The sequence below is a fragment of the Leptonychotes weddellii genome, chromosome 1, assembly GCF_054177405.1.
Source record: "Leptonychotes weddellii isolate Sample4059 chromosome 1, ASM5417740v2, whole genome shotgun sequence".
Classification (NCBI taxonomy): Eukaryota; Metazoa; Chordata; class Mammalia; order Carnivora; family Phocidae; genus Leptonychotes; species Leptonychotes weddellii.
Window position 1 is genome coordinate 169,466,176 of NC_138369.1, and position 13,384 is coordinate 169,479,559.

Consider the following 13,384-nt stretch of genomic DNA (forward strand, 5'->3'; position numbering starts at 1 on the left):
ATGTTTGTTATTTATTCTGTGGAAGTATGATACCTACTTCCTCCCACGGCGCTTGTTTATTTCCCACCAAGTAAATGTTCCAGATTATAGTTTATCATTTTCTTATCAAGATGGAGGGGGAAAGACCAGGGTTTCCGTTAAGGCTTGCTGATTGACTAAGAAAAGCCATGGCTGGGCACCTGGGTGGCTCAGTTGGTTAAGCGACTGCCTTTGGCTCAGGTCATGATCCTGGGGTCCCGGGATCGAGTCCCACATCAGGCTCCCTGCTCGCCAGGGAGTCTGCTTCTCCCTCTGACCCTCCCCCCTCTCATTTGCTCTCTCTCATTTCTTTCTCTCTCAAATAAATAAATAAAATCTTTAAAATAAAAAAAAAAAAAAGAAAAGAAAAGCCATGGCTGTCTTTGGCAGCCTTTCCAGACCCTGTACTGTGGCTACAGACAGTCAGCTGGTACTATGGCTTTGTCTCAACTATAAATCACCGTCTCGTAATGGCCAAGGCTGACACCTTGACATTTTTTTTTTAATCTTTTTTTTTTTTTTAAAGATTTTATTTATTTATTTGACAGAGAGAGACACAGTGAGAGAGGAGCACAGGCAGGGGGAGTGGAGGGGGGAGAGGCAGGCTTCCCGCCGAGCGGGAAGCCCGATGCGGGGCTCGATCCCAGAACGCTGGGATCATGACCTGAGCCGAAGGCAGGCGCTTAACGACTGAGCCACCCAGGCGCCCCGACACCTTGACATTTTTAAGAAGAGTAAAAGACCTGATCTGAATGGAAATCAATGTCACTTCACAAATCTTGGGTTACATACTCCAAGCCTTTTCTTATGTCTTCCTGAGACTTATTTGTGAGTTTCATGATCACCAGAAGATTATTTCAGTCATACTGTTGCTCCTCTTAGCTATAAAACCACACTCTTATTTCCTTCTTCAATCTCAAAATGGAAAAATTGATTTTTAAAATTTTATATAAGAAAAAAAAATCACCAATCAGCCAAAGTTTATTTTAACCATGATATACTGATAGTTTAAAAAATGGCAGTAATGGCAGTAAGAGCAGGTGCTATTTAGTTTTGCAAAATTTTTATAGAATGTTCTGTGATTTAAAAATACAAGCTGTGTACACATGTATACAGATTAACCTTTGATTATTTAATAATACATAATGTCATTTATGGGGTGATTTTGAACTTCAACCAAGCAGGTCTCAAAGCCTAGTATTTGTACTTTTATATTCTTGCACATAAACACCAGGTTTACATATTCTAGAGTCAATAGGGAATAGCATGCATTTAATTGTATTAGGTGGATGAAGCCTTAAACTCTGCCTCAATGATTTTGAACCTTCAACCCAGGTGGCACAGAAATAACTCCACACTTGACTAGAATGAAAAGAAGTTATTTCTAGATATTTTAACAGCTTGGCATTGAATGTTTTAAAAAATTAACCTACTGTGTGATGTTTTCCACCTTTAGAAGAATACTACAGTGTCTTTAAAACCATATAGGGGAAGAAACTTCTGCTTCCTTAGTACTTTTGCTTGCTCCCTCCACAAGAGTGATCAAAACTCAGTGAAATCTTAGATCTTCTAAATACAATTACTAATGAAAAATTTAGGCATCACCTCTCTGTGTCTTGTCCAGTACGGAGAGATTACCACAATGCCTGGTAGTGATTTCTCTTTATCATCTTCATCATTAATCTTTGACTCTGTCCCAAATCTTACTTCTAAGAAGCAGGAATACTCTTTGATTGCTAAATTCATTATTTGGCAATGCCCCCAGACAAGTAGAGTTACAGATTATTATGAACAGGAGACTTCTAACCCTTAAATCTTTTTATCCATCTTTCTACTCATCCATCCTTTCTTTCATTATCTATACAAAATAAGAATCTGTCCTAGGTATATGGGAAACACAAAATGAAGTTTGAATTCTTTCTTCACAGGATATTATGTTCTCATGAGAAAATAAGAAAAACTAAAAAAAAAAAAAGTTATCAAGTCATAATGTGATAGATCGAGAAAGAATACAAAAACACAGTGCTTTGGGATTTGAAATGTTTGGGGGAAATGTTTACTTTAGTTATTGAGAATCAAGAAAAAAATCCCCAGAAGAGGCTGCATTTAGCTGCTCTGTGACAGATAGGAAGGATTTCTAGAAGAAGGGATGGGAGGGCTGAATTTCAGGAGGAATATGCAGTATGTACAAATGCGCAGGAGCAGAAACAATGGGCTATCTTTGGCTTTCAGTTTTGTTGGAAGATTGGGTGTATTTTCATTAATTGACTATTAAAGGGTTAGCTAAGATCAGCTGAATGAAGCCCTGCAGTGCTCACAGGGGCTCTTCTGGTAATTGCACAGTGCTACAGTGTGGTAGGCACTGGGAAACCTTTAAATATTTTGGGGAGAGATGCAAGGATGAAAGATGCAGATTAATCTGAGGTCAGTGTAACTTAAGACCTCAGCCCAGAGGATGTATCAGAACTACTTATGGAGATACACCACTCTTGCTATCCTATAAATTCCAACTCATTAAGTTTGGAATGGAGATGCATTCTGTAAAATGTCCTAGATGATTGACTAACACTCCAATTGAGAAATAATAGGGTAGAGAATGTTGAAATGAGAAGATATTGGGGATAATTAGACGAAAGAAGAAACAAACAAACAAAAAATATCTAAACCAGAGGTTCCTAACCTGGGATCCACATATCCCTAGCCTTTTGAGGTTTTATGTTCCCATGAGATTACATGAGATCTTTTGAGTGGATATACATTTTTCTGGAGGAAATGATTGAATAGTATTTATAAGATTCTCAATGGAGATTAAACCATCCCAAAATTAAGAACCACTACCCATAGGAGATAAATATGAGAAATCTTTTGACTATACAAGGACTTAATGACTGAGTAGATTGCATGGGGATACAAATTGTGGCAAGGAAGAAAGGAGTAGAAGATGACCTAAATTTCTCCACCTTTTGACACTAGAAGAATGAGAATCATGATAATCTTTCTGCGAACCAGCATCAGATCCCCCTTGATTCCCATTTCAGTTAATAGAGCTTTGATATCAGACATGTTGGATTTATGGTGTGATTGTGACATCCAGAGGTAGATGCAAAACAAATCATGGAAAATTTGAAGGTGATTACGTATCTTTGAAAATCATTCTCCTGGAAACCTAGTTGAGCACTTTGAAGTCAGGAACCTATGCTGCTTCTATTTTGATGCTCTTTTTAAATGTCTTCCTTTTCCCAAGTAATCTCAGGGTGACCATTGGAGCTCCACCAAGTTGTTTACTTTCAGTCAGTAGGAAAAAGAAGAGAAAAATAAGGACACTGCCTTTTCTTTTAAAGATAATTTCTGGAATTTTTATACACATCTTCCACTATACCCTTAGAACTTAGGCACCAGGTACACAAAGCTTTTGGGGAGTGGGCACATAGAAATGACTTTATTCTGGGCATTCACCCAGCTAAAAACTACAGGAAAATGAGGAGAACAGATATTGCAGGAAAACTAGCAATCTCTGTCATAGTGAACATAAACAATCTTTCAGCTTTCAATAATTAATGAAATAAAATCATAATATCTCAGCCTTCAGTTTAAATAATATATTTTGATTGGAAAGAGGTAGAAATTTCTTTATAACATTATTTTATGAAAACATATCTTATTTCAAATTCCTGTCCTCCTCAAATGATTCATTTCCTGAAAATAATGAATTTTTCTATGTGCAACTGGAAAAATAGTATTACTGGTTGTGAATGAAGTTAAACCTGCTAATCCAATTTTATCGTAGTCTCAATCCATCTTAAGCCAATAAAAATATTTTCATATTATTCTAAAGATAGCTACTTTATTTACAAAATAATGATAACATAAATTATAACAATAAATGATACAAAACAATGATAACAAGAGCTCATATTATAAAATTTGAAATTCTAGGTAAATAAAAAAGCAAAAAACATATTAATCTCATCACTCAGAAGATAACTCCTATTATCATATAGTATATACTCATACCTTCCCTCTCTTTGTCTCTCTCTCTCTCTCTCTCTCACACACACACACATATACACTCAATATTTTCATAATCATTTCTAACTTGCTTTTTAATTTTTAATGCCAAATGAACACTTTCCCACATATTGTCATTTTAGCACATGCTAATTATATTTTACTTCAGCATAATATATTTATTTAACTAGTCCGTTTGAAAGTATAAATTGAGTTTTCTTCCATCCTTTTTTCTCTAATATAAATAGTATTCTGATGATAAATACACATTTATATAATTATATATAATGATTCCCTTGGGATATTAACTGGGACAAATGATAATGTCCTGAATGAAAATGGTGGCCTTGGAAATGGAGAGACAAGAAGGGATCAGAGGAATATTTAGAAGATAGAATTGATGGATCCATTATTAATTGTATGGGGAAATAATATCTAGAAAATTTCAACCAGGGAGATTCCTTCCCCAAATCATGCTTGTTGCTTTATTTTTCTCTATTCATTTAATCAATGACATTTATTGCTTTATAGGGAGGCAGACACCATCAAGAAACACAGTCAACAGAAGATTGAAAGTGCCTAGCACATTATGTTTTCAAAAATTTTCAGCAAATACAATAAGCTCAAAACAAATTGCCCTGCTTTGGAAAAGCTAGGTTCTTGAGAGGGAAATGGCTTTATTTTTAATTCCTAAAGGACATGGCCAGAAATTTTAATCTCTTGCTAGAGACATGGATCATAGAATTTTTAAAAGCTAACCATAAAGGAGAAAAGGGTTCAGGATATGAGCTAGACGTAGTTTCCCATCACACAGGACAACATGAAACTTTCTAGGCTATGGGCAGTGGGGAGCCAGCCTAGAGTACAAGAGAAAGGGGGGAGAAATGGATGTAGATGAAGAACATCACATATTTGGCTCCTGATGTTGGAGGTTCTATGGGATGGAAGTGGGTAACAGATTCCCATCAGATAAGTATAAAGACATAAAGACCAGAGGGGTTATGGTCACTGCCCACTTGGAATCCTGGGGAGGCAGCTTTGTAAATGCTTGTAGGAATGACATCAGGGGAGAAACAGAGGGAGTCTGAACCTGCACCCTTCCCCTCTAAACTTCTACCCATCACCGTCTTCTAAGAAAGTCCTTCAGCAGAGCATGGAATAAATCTGGAGAAGCTTCCTTTCCCACAAGGGGCATCAAGGAAATAGCTGACAACAGAAGGAGGATGTTGTGGAATTTCAGAGGATAAGGAACACCAGCTAGACCAATGTGGAGAGGTTTAATCAGCAAGCTGGACTTTCTGAGAGCAGCATTATATAGTTTTACTGCTGAGGGAAGAATTTCATAATTTTTCAAGGGTGAAAGACCAGCACCCAACAACACATATTAGCAGAACTTAGTGAGGACCAGAAAACAGTGGGTATAGCCTTAATGGGGAGAAAGTGGAAATCAGAGATGTGAAATGCCACCTTTATTATACACTAAATTCTTAAGTATTCCAGAATGTTCTAGTCCATTTGAAAATGGTAGAGCCGATAGTGATAACTGTATTTCTAGGTTTTCTTTTCTTTTTCCTTCCTAGTGAATGAATTTAGAACTTCTGAGAATTGGACCCTATTTCATTCACAGTCTTTTATCCAAGGGTAGCATATGATTTAGTCTGACTTTTTTTTAAGTTTCTTTAAAGACTTTGCTTTTTCTCCTTCTATTTTGGTCCTTAGCAGATAGTCTAGTTTATTTATTTTATTCACTCAATCAACAAACGCGTTGAGTTCTTTCCATATGGCAAGCAGATCATTTTAATCTATAAACTTAGTTTTAATTTATAAACTTACTTTCAACTACAATTTATTTTATTGTATTTGGTTAATGTTAATTGAACATATCAATGCCTTTATACTGGATGGAGCATACGCTTCACACAGTTCTTACTTATGGATGGATTTTAGGATTATAATTATAAATAAACAAAAACACAAGCACATCTATTCACAAAAATATAGGAAAGATTGATACTTTTAAAGAAACTGTGCAATGGAATAGTTTAGAAACATTGCCCAAAGGAACATCGTGAGAAAACAGTATTATTTCTTTGTTAGTGCTTCCAGTATCTTTTCTGAGAATTCAAGTGGAACAGAGAATGCAGTGAAATCTGGTGCTTTGCATCATTATTAAGCTCATATCTGCAAGCTAATCATGTGTGATAAGGCTAAAATGTAAAAGCATTTAAATCAATAGCTCTTTCAGATGCTTTTCTGATAAAATTGCTTCATTTTCTTTTCTAAGTAATTAATTCATCTAAGTGGAAAGATTAAAAGAAAAACTTATTTATATTAGGAGTAATAGGATCCAAACAGTGTATTGCATTGTATTGTTGGCATCTTTGCAACTAATAAGACCCTTTTAATAATCAGATCTCAGAAACATTTGTCTTAGAAAGGGGTATACTTTCTGGCTTCCAAAAGGAATTAAGTTAGGGTCAGGAGCAGAGGTTAGGTTACTTCTACCTGGAAATTAATCAGAAAATTCATTTTGCCCTTTGATGTTGCTATTCTGTCTCCCCTCCCCTCCCTCCACCACTCTACTTTATCTTCTTAAAATCCTAAAGTTCCTTTTCATGCATCATGGTAGTTTAAGGAAATTTGAAATTGTGGACTTATGTAATTATATAGTGAAAATATAATAGAGTAGGGTAAAATGTTTTTAAAAGAGGTGCCATCTCAAAGAAAATTCACTGACATTATAAGTGACTCTAATATATTGGCAAATTTCAGGCTACATTCTTAGTCATATTTCTGCTAGTAGGAACCTACTTTCCATTTTGTGTTTTCTCATTTGCATTACTGCAAAGTTATTCATGCATATGAAGATATTATTCATCTCCATATTCCTTCCTGTCCATATTCCAAACCCAATATGTTTATGAGTTATACATGAAGAAACACTGCTGTATCTATATATTTATACATACATATCTATGTGATTCAAATTCAGCATTACAACTGGATAGCAAGCCCAAGTGATAATGTGGTAGATGTATCTTATTACATCATTAATGGCATATCAAAGTTGTCAAATATGGTGAAATCCAATAATTGTAACTGACAAGCTTTAGCATGATTTGTCTCCATTGGGAAACATTGAAAGGAGGGAGGGAAAGGAAGGCACTTGTGAATTTCTCCTCCAAGTATGACTATATGGTAAGCTCTTGCTTCTTCTTCTGCAAATATTTTTAGTGAGATGCCATTTGCACAGTATTCATGATAACTGGGCTTCGGAAGTTTTTATGTGCATAAGCTATATCATCTCTTAAATTCAGAAATCCAGTGCTGTTCCAGAAAGAACTGCAAAGATGAACTGGCAAGAAGAAAAATGACCAACCTGTCAGGGCTTATCTCCCTCTAATGTTTGATTCTTCCTAACTCGATATTCCAGGAAATTATTTCACTTGAAAGTTTAGGTGGAGTTCACAAAGAAAAATTAGTTCTCCCTTACTCTCCAGTTCCACTCCCACCCCTTCAAAAAGCAAATATTATTGCTCAATTCCCCAAAGTCTTCTCTCAAAAATATCTCAGCATTTGGGAATAAGAAGAAAATAGGATGACAGTGCATTTTGTGGACACAGAACTCATTCATTACAATGATGAGGTATTCAAGAATTCCCACCCTTTGTGTCCTGCTTTATCTGTACTTGGGGATGGCATGGAGGAGGAGAAAGAGGAAGCTTATGTATTTCTCTTTAAAATTAATTCCCAGTTAGCCATTTACTGGTGGGTTATTTTTAAGCCCGGAGGACACTGTGATTGCGTTTTCCTTTTCAGTAATTGTAGCAGATACTAAAGCAAATAGACAATGGTAGACATGTCTAGAATAACCTGGTTTTCCAGACAGACCACTTGTCTGAGATCAAACGGCTACAGCACATTTAGGGTTACAGTCTCCTTCTTTTCCTCCTTATTCTCAACCGCAGAGGAGCTTTTTCCAGCGTTGCCATGGTAACTCTATATCTGGCTGCTAGCTCTGTCGTAAGTTATTGAACTGAGACTGGCTTTTGGTTTAGCAGATAATTAGGTTCTGTCTCACAGGTTCATTTTCCTGTGACTGGGACGTGAATATGACCTACAGCTGGCCTCAATTTCAGTGTCACAGACAAAACTTTAACCCTTCCCGAGCTCCTGAGGCACTCTCCGAAGCCTCGCTTGTGAGGTGGAGGAAGTCCAATGCAACTTGCTGACACCTGGGGGAGGGTTACCTTGTCTCCATTTTATTTTTTATCTTCATAATACCAAGGAAAATATGGTCAAGATTGTACACTTAGGGCATTTTCAGAATTAAAAATACATCAACAATATGGCATATATACTTATGTATTTATATATAACATATTCTACATAAAACTTCCCATAGCCATTACCATTTCCTTGCTTTTTAAATAATTTTTCAGTCACATCAAAGTGCCTTGTGTTGCAGTTTGGATTCCACAGTTTTTAGATTTCAAAAACCGTATTCTCAGGAATATTAGCTTGGTACACTGATTCTCAGCTTCAAGAACTATCTGCCGATTGATTCATGCCCCTCCTTCTCCTTTTTGGTAAACCCTAGATTTTAGCTGACATTGAAAGGTGCCTTTGGAGTCACAGGCAGGTCTATGTTACAGGGAAAAATGCCACCACTCTACTAAAATGCCCAAATATTCACTCAGGGCTTGAATCTTGCTGCTTTGGGAAACCAGCGAAGATCTGCCCTTTTTTGAGGACAAAGAAGGAAGCATAACTTTTGGAACAGATACTGAATTCACAGTATCCATTGCAACATGGAGAGCTGTAGGGTTAATATGAGAACGTACATGTCTCTATGTCAAACAATAGGAAAGACCTTCAAGAAAATCTGTTCAAAAATTTGGTGCATTTCACCTAAAACCTTACAATGAAAGGATAAGAAAGGAACAAGGGACAGGTGAGGCCACCATAATTAACACATTAGTTAAAGAAATTCCATAGCTTAATTGGCTGACGAATGACATAACTGTGTCAGTAGAGATAGGCAAAATTTATAAAAGGCAAGACTTAGAAGATTCAACAGTTACACATTAGAACTAGGACATGTGGGTGTATATATGTGTGCGCATGTGCATGTGCACCACATAAACTACATCCTGTTTTAACCCATTTCTTCCATTCTCAAACTCTAGATGAGAAGAGTATCTTGAATTGCAGCAGCCTCAGATATCCTGAGTATGAGCAGCCATGGGCCTGGAGTATCCCGTGAATGCAGCATGGGGGGTGTTAGGGTCAGAGTCAGGGGGGTTTGTATGAACTAAGAGAGAGTTGACAGATGAGGAACCCAGTTGTTGCCAATTACCGTCCACTCAACTGAACTTCTTTTGACCTCTGATCTCAAGTACATAGCACCTATTATTCTCTTATTAATGATCAATGTGTTAAAAGCACCTTATTCATTCTCCAGCACCTTTCCTGATTTAAATTTTCTTCATAATGCTTATCATGTCTTGATATGATATTAGACAACATGCAAATTATTATATGACTTTCCCGCTAAAATATAAGCTCCATATGGACAGAAACTTTGATTATTCATGAGTATACCTCTAGTGCCTAGAACCTAGTAGGCTGGATCCTAGTAGACTTTAATAAATAGTTGTTGAATGAATAAATGAATAAATAACTGAATAAAGAGATCTAGGTAGAAGGTCTGTGTATCCCAATCTATAGAAAAATAATGAGTATTCCTGACATAATGAATGAAATGTTCCCCTACCTTTCATTGATGAAATTGAATGAGTAGATGCAATTAAATTTAGGGACATATCTTATATTCCTGGGACTACCTTCATTAGATGAAGGTAAAACAAGGACAACCAGGAAACTGAGATTTTTTTCTACCTCATCCTTGCAAGAATTAAATTCCAACTAAGACATCATCCATTTGTCAAACATATCACAACCCCAGTCATCTTGGAAGACTTCTTCTATAAGGGCCAGATAGTAAATATTTTTGGCTTTGCAGGCCTTACAGTCTACATGGCAACTACTCAGCCCTTCTGTTAAGGTGTGAAGGCAGCCATAGATAACACAGAAACAAGTGGGTATGTCTGTGCGCTAATAAAACTCATGAAAACAGGAAGTCTGCTACATTTAGCACACAGGCTGTAGTTTGCTGACCCCAATGTGAAGAGTCTTCTCCCAATTCCTCCTCCCACCAACTTACTGAAAGAATGCACAAAGGATCATGGCTATCTTATCTGGTCCTTTCAAGAAATCAAACAAATTGGGGAATGGCTGGTTGTGGACGCTAGTTTCTTTCCCTTCTCCCCTTATTTGTTCAAAGTTAGTCCTAACTTTAACTGTTACTGCAGTAGCAGAACTGGGCTCTATTAGATCCTCCCAATGACATTTCCATTTATTGGAAAAGGAAAGAAGGATACATACAGTGGTGTATTAGTAAATGTCTAACAATTGGCTCTCTGGGGGGAAATAATGACATTTACTAATATCTGTAGTGTAAATTCTCCCACCATGGCCATTTAAACTACCGATATGATGCCACTTAATGTGGAGTTGGGGAAAGATGCACAGAATAGTCTCCTGAATCAGTATGAGCTGGCTCCAGGCCACAGCAGGGTACATGTTTAAAAGCTGCAATAATTTTGCTCACTGCCATTACAAAGTCTGGAGTAAAGAATGGTGAGTTTGATGGGAGCAACTGGCTAGATGATCTCTTGGAATGCCAATCAATAAATAATGAAAAAGTCTATAAATGTAATGCTATATATAAAGCCCTTAGCCTGATGTTTGGTTAAAATATATACTCAGTAAATGACAGCTATTGTCTTCTTAGTTTAGGTTATTTTAAGCATTAAAATTAAATGTTTAGCTACGGACTCAATCCAGTTTTAATGCCTTTGTGTTAATAAGACCTCTTTACATCGAAACAACAAAGATAAAGGAATTTTTATGTAGCTATTCATGACTCTGCCCAGCATAAGGTTAAGAAAGCAACAAAATACTCCAACCAGAATAAAAGAAGTCTCCACTTGACTCCAGCTCTTCATAACACTTCACAAGGGTCAAGCTGTGTTATTTTCCTTCAATTTTAAACAGAATGCATCTTAGGAGCATAGTTCAATTATCAATTGAATAGTCGGTTCAATTTGACTATAATCCAAAAAATACACTCCAATTAGTTCAAGACCAGGGATGGGCCAACAGAAGGGTAAAGGTTTCACTCAAGTTTTGATGCAAACACTCAGATTGAAGTAGTAACATGGATGTCTTATATTATTTGGCCATGAACAATAGAGTTCAGTCCCATTTGGAGAAAACAAGTGAAATAGCAGGCAAAATATTGACAATGGTTTGGATAACCAAACACCAAAATAGATATCAATCTGAAAGGATTGGTGAAAAAAATGTATGTATGAACCCTTAAAGGGATTAATACACAGCCTAGATCTAAACACTCAGTATTTCAGAGAAAAGACTAATGTATGCTGTTTTGAATACTATAAAAGTGCCTTTTGAATTATTTACCCTCTGTCTCCTCTACTCATTCTCTTCAATCTATAAAGTTTTCTGTACTCCTGTAAAAGGTATAACTTAGAGTTTGGTCTGTGAAATAAGGTAAGAAAGAAAATTCCTTTCACCCTCCTAGCTAATCTTAATTTTTTTCTCTTTGCTTCTGTTAGCACATAATTCAAATGTATTGGTTTTGTTGTAGTTTTCCTGCTCTGCTTCTTCAGTGCCCTCTGTTCTAGAAGACTCATTTTAACAGTGGAATACCTTAACCCAAACCCTGGTCAGAATTCCCCCCAACGCGCGAATATTACTAAATGAGCTGAATTTTCTGTTCTAATGAGTGGTTCCATTTTTTGCTGTATCTTCTTTTGGTTTTCCACTTATACAAATATTAATGAAAATATATTTTAGATAATCAGCTTTCTTTTTAAAAAACTTCTATTATGGCAAATTCCAAATATACACAAATTAGAATAGCATAATGAACTTCTACATGCCCATCACACATAGAGGTTTAACTATTCAAATTTTTTTGGAGGGGGAGGGGGAGAATTGATATCTTTTTCTTCCAGCTATATTGGCATATATTTGACATGTAATATTATGTAATATATTGAAAATGATTACCACAGTAAGGTTAGTCAACACATCCATCATCTTGGATAGTTACATAGTTAATTTTTTTTTTTTGGTGGCCAGAAGAGTTAAGATCTACTCTCTTAGCAACTTTCGAGTATATGATACAGTATTGTTAACTACAATCTCCGTGTTGTATGTTAAATCCCCAAAACTTATTCATTTTATAACTGGTATTGTGTACTCTTTGACCACCATCATTCATTTACCCTCACTACTCAGCCCCTAGCAGCCACTAACCTACAATCTGTCTTCGTGAATTTGGTGGTTTTAGATTCCATGTGTAAGATCATATAGTATTTGTCCTTCTCTTTTTGACTTAATTCACTTAGCATAATGATCTCAAGGTTCATCCATGTTGTTCCAAATGACAGGATTTCCTTCTTTTTTATGGCTGAATAATATATATATATAATATATATACATATTATATACATTATATATACATATTATATATATACATATATATGTAACATTTTCATCAGTCAACAGATACTTAGGTTATTTCCATATCTTGGCTGTTGTAAATAATGCTGTAATGAGCATACTGGTGTAGACATATCTTTGAGATAGTGATTTCACTTCCTTCAGATATATTCCCAACTATTCAACTTTAATTTATAGCCAAACTGGTTTCATCTATACCCACCATTCACTCATTCCTAACTTCCTAGATTACTTTGAAACAAGCCCATGTATCATATAATATGCATGCATCAATAAATAGTTCAGTATATATCTCTAAAAGTAGAACATTATTTTTTAAACTATAATAGCATTATTACACCCACAAACATTTACAGTAGTTCCCTAATATCATCAAACATTCCGTAAGTATATACATTTTCCTGATTGTCTCATTTTTCTTTACAGTTAATTTGTTTGAATGAGGATTCAAACACGGGCCACACATGGCATTTGGTTAACATATTTCTTTCTTTTTTAAGATTTTATTTATTTCTTTTAGAGAGAAAAAGAGAGCACGTGTGAGTGGGGGGAGGGGAAGAGTAGAGGGAGAGGGAGGGAATCTCAAGCAGACTTCCCGCGGAGCATGGAGTCCAATGTGAGGCTCCATCTCACCATCTTGAGATCATGACCTGAGCCAAAATCAAAAGTCAGATGCTTAACCGACTGAGCTCCCCAGGTATCCCTGGTTGACATCTTTCTAAAGTCCCTTTCAATCTCTAAG